At 40.0% G+C, this 4,635-nt stretch overlaps 1 pseudogene; it reads right to left on the bottom strand.

The window, feature by feature from the left end:
* Positions 1–245: 245 nt before the first annotated feature.
* Positions 246–4,635, bottom strand: part of LOC102833323 — a 16,960-nt pseudogene continuing 12,570 nt past the window's right edge.

The raw sequence follows: 4,635 nt of genomic DNA on the forward strand, positions 1-4,635 counted from the left end.
TTTTAAATGATGTTTGTTCTTAAAACTTATCCATAGGTTTTTGTTTCACTGCCTAGTTTTTCTGTTTTGTTGTTTTTTCCTTCTCCCTTAATACTTGTACTTTGAGACATGATGGAAGAACCTTACAGGTTCATATGGAAAACTAGGACATGATCATAATCTAACCAGAAAACTTTAATGCCTTTCATTTCATGTAGAAGATGCAGTTCTGTGTATGTTACATGTTGCAGTGCTGAAAAGAAGGGTTAGGACTCTTCTCATTTTCCTTCTCCTTCAGTAGAATCCACACCAACCTCCTAATGACCCTCAAGGGCAGCCTCAAAAAACATTCCTTCCTCCATCCCCTCACCCACTTATCAGGGAACAAAGACACTCTTGACATACATCAGGTCAAACTTGGGGTTCAGGTGACCTCAAGACTAAGCAGTGACTGTAGTTTTGCTCAGCAAGTACACAGCTCATGGTACCTTGGCAAGGTTTCCATCAGATATCACAATGGGAGGCTGGTAATTAATGCCAACCTTGACAAGAGTAGGGCACCATTCCAAAAACTGGATCCTGTGCTTGCTCTTGTTGGTGGCAATGGCAACATGAACCTCTTTGGGAACCATATTGCCAAGGCACAAGAGGCAGCAAGTCATGTATTTACCATGGAGAGGGTCACATTTCACCATCTGCTTGATTGATTCAAAGCGACATTGGTAATTTCTGCTACATAAAGTTTTTCATGCGCTGAGGGAAGTGGATGCAGGAACAGGATCCCGTTCTGAAATTCTGTCAGATCAACATTTAGGGCATCATTAAGTCAGAGGGAAGCTAATAAAGTGGTTAAGGTTAGTGTAGTAATGTAGACATTGTTTACCATGAAGCCGTAAGTGGAGTGTTCCAGGGTGGTATGACTGGTGAGGAGGGAACTGCGGGGCTCAACTATAGCTGTGGAAACCTGGGAGTCTGGGTAAATAGAGGAGCTTGGACTGCATGTCATATCTACAAAGAGACAAGTGTTCCGTCAGCAGATGATCTCAAAACTATGTTGCATCATTGCCACCAGACTCCAAAGAGCCTAACTTATATCTTAATAGCTAGTGCTACTACAGCTTGTTATAGCTGCGTTTGATACCTTCAATTCAAAGGTCCTACACTCCTCAAACAAACTGATTATGTTTCTTCACCCGCTACTTAGCTGATCTTACTAAAGATACACCAGTAATCTGTGACTAAATCCAATGGGTGATTTTCAGTCTTATTTGACATAAGCTTTGAGGACTTTGGCTATTGACCTCAATCTTCAAAGACACTGTCTTTGTGGTGACTTCCTAGCCATCTATCTCCAAGTTTGAGTTGGTTTTAGATTTTCTGTCATTTTTGCTACTTGGCCTCAGGTTACTTTATTGGGGCATTTCCCTAACATATCCACTACATGTTCCTGTTTTCCAGGATGCTTTCCTGGGTCCTCTACCTTGCTTATTTAGCACACTCTTCTGACTACTTCCATGCATTCAAATACCAGTGACTCTCAAATTTGTGTTTTCAGCCCAGTAGATAGTCTCCTCTTGGAGGTTACCTATGCACTCTCAACTCATGTGCTTCAAAATGAGATTCAGTCTACTTCCCTGAGAGTCTGAACCTCCTTAAGTGAGTTGTCTCAGTAAATGATGACACTTATTTGTCCAAAAAGGACCACGAAGACAGCAGTAAAGAAATCACATGACATTTGCATTGAGTAAATCTGCTGCAAAAAGAGCTCTTTTTTTAAAAAAAATCCTAAAAAACAAAGATGTCACTTTGATGACTAAGGTGTGCCTGACCCAAGCCATGGTCTCCTCAGTCACCTCATATATATACAACAGCTGGACAATGAAAAAAAGTAGACAGAAGGAAAATCGATGCATTTGAATTATTGAAAGTATCATGGACTGTCCCCAAACACACAAATCACTCTTAGAAAAAATAAAAATGGAAGGCTACGTAGAAGTAAAAGTGGAAAGGTTTTGTCAGATATTATAAGGAAATGTGCAAAGGCCTGAAGTTAGTAAGACAAAAGGGAAGAACTTGCTCAGCATTTCTCAAGCTGAGGGAACTAAACAAAAAATTAAAGCCTCAACTTGCAATATTGAAGTGTGACTCTGTGGGTTAATGCACTTGACTGCAAAGTCACTGTGAACTGCAAGGTTGGCAGTTCAGGCTCACCAGCTGCTCCTTGGAAACCCTATGCAGGGTCACCATAGGTCAGAATTGACTTGACAGCACTTAACAATGGGCAAAACGTTGAATGATTCAGATAGCATCAAAAGAAGATGCAAGGAATACAAAGAATCACTGTGCCAAAAAAAAAAAAAAAGGTTGATGTTCAATCATTTCAAGAGGTTGCATATGATTAATAGTCAATGATACCGAAGGAAGAAATCCAAGGTGCATTGAAGGCATTGGCAAAGAAAAAGGCTCAGGGAAATGATGGAATACAAATTGAATTCTTTCAACTAATTGATCCGGCGCTGGAGATACTAACTGATCTATGCCAAGAAATTTGGAAGACAACTACCTGGTCACCTGATTGGAAGAGATCCATATTTGTGCCCATTCCAAAGAGAGGTGACCCAACAAAATGAGAAATCATTGGATAAACATCATTACTATCCTCACAAAAGTAAAAATTTGCTGCAGATGTTTAAAAATTGCTACAACCATACAATGGCAGAGAACCTCCAGAGGTTCAAACCAGATTCAGAAAAGGACGTGGAAAAAGGGATATCACTCCTGACGTCAGATGAATCTTGGCTGAAAGCAGAGAATACCAGGAAGATGTTTACCTGAGGTTTATTGACTACTCAAAGGCTTTCAGTTGTGTGGATCATTACAAGTTATGGACAACATTGGGAAGAATGAGTATTTTGGAACACTTAATTGTGCTCATGAGGAACCTGTAAATAGACCAAGAGGCAGTTGTTCAAACAGAAAAAGGGAACACTGAGTGGTTTAAAAGGTGTATGCCAGGGTTGAATTCTTTCACCATACTTATTCAATCTGTATGCTGAGCAAATAGTCTTAGAAGCTGGATTATATATGAAGAAAAACATGCTATCAGAATTGGAGGAAGGCTCATTAACAACCTGCAATTTTCAGATGATCAACCATGCTTGCTGAAAACCAAGAGGACTTAAAAATATTTTCTGATGAAGCTCAAAGAGCATAACCTTCAGTATGGGTTGCACCTCAATGTAAAGAAAACAAAAATCTTCTCAATGGTACCCATAAACAACATCCATGTAAGTGAAGAAAAGATTGAAGTTGTTAAAGACTTCATTTTGCTCAGAACCACCACCAACACTCATGGAAGCAGCAGTCAAGAAATCAAATGACATATTGCATTAGGCAAATCTGCTGCTCAATGCCTCTTTAAAGTGTTCAAAAGCAAAGATGTCAGTTTGAGGACTAAGGTGTGCCTGACACAAGCCATGGTACTTTCAATAACCTCATATGTATGTGAAAGTTGAACAGTGAATAAGGAAATCTGTAAAAGAATTGATGCCTTGAATTATGTTGTTGGAAGAATATATTAAAAGTAACATGGACTCCCCAAAAAAACGAACCAATCTGTGTTAGAAGAAATGCCCTCAGAATGTTCCTTAGAAGCCAGAATGGCCAGACTTCGGACATAGTATGAGAAGAGACTAGTTTCTGGTGAAGGATATCATGTTTCGTAAAGTGGAGGATGGGAGAAGAAGAGGAAGACCCCCCCAAGGAGATGGATTGGCCCAGTGGCAGCAGCAACGGGCTGAAACCCAGCAACAGTTGTGAGGTTGGTGCTCGTCCGGGCACTGTTTCGTTCTGTTGTGTGTGGGGTGACTATGAATTGGTACCTACTCGATGGCACCTAACAGCAACAACAACAACAGCTGTTCGTGTGTTTTCAGTTACGTTTGACAATGTACTTATGCCATGTGTTGTTGTTGTTGTTGTTAAGTGCCGTGGAGTCAGTTCCGACTCATAGCGACCCTGCACAGGGTTTCCGAGGCTGTAAATCTTTACGGGAGTAGAACGTCTCATCTTTCTCCCTCGGAACAGCTGGTAGTTTCGAACTGCTGACCTTGTGGTTCACAGCCCAATTTGTAACCACTACGCTACCAGATGCCATGTGTTAGTGCACCTAAATTTGTCCCTATTTTTTCATTGATGATCTTTATAGTTTCAAGTTTTACATTTAAAAGGTCTTTAATGAACGTTGAGTTTATTTTTGTATATGGTATGAGATATGGGTCTTGTTTCATTCTTCTGCAAATCAGTTTCTAGTTTTGCCAGCACCATTTATTGATGAGATTGTTTCTTCCCCCATTTAATGTGTTTTGGCACTTTGTTTAAGATCCACTCACTGTATGTGGATGAATTTACTTCTGGGGACACAATTCTGTTCCATTGATCTACGTACCTTTCATTGTAACAGTACCAGGATGTTTTGACCACAATGGCTGTGTGTAGTGCGTTTTAAGATCAGGGAGTGAGAGACCTTCAACTTTGTCCTTCTTAAACCATGCTTTACTTATCGGAGGTCTCTTTCTTTTCCATATAAAGTTAGTGATCAGTTTTTCCATCTCTTTAAACATTAATGTTGGAATCTAAATTGGGATTGCATTTTAT

The sequence above is a fragment of the Chrysochloris asiatica genome, unplaced genomic scaffold, assembly GCF_000296735.1.
Source record: "Chrysochloris asiatica unplaced genomic scaffold, ChrAsi1.0 scaffold00151, whole genome shotgun sequence".
Taxonomy (NCBI): Eukaryota; Metazoa; Chordata; class Mammalia; order Afrosoricida; family Chrysochloridae; genus Chrysochloris; species Chrysochloris asiatica.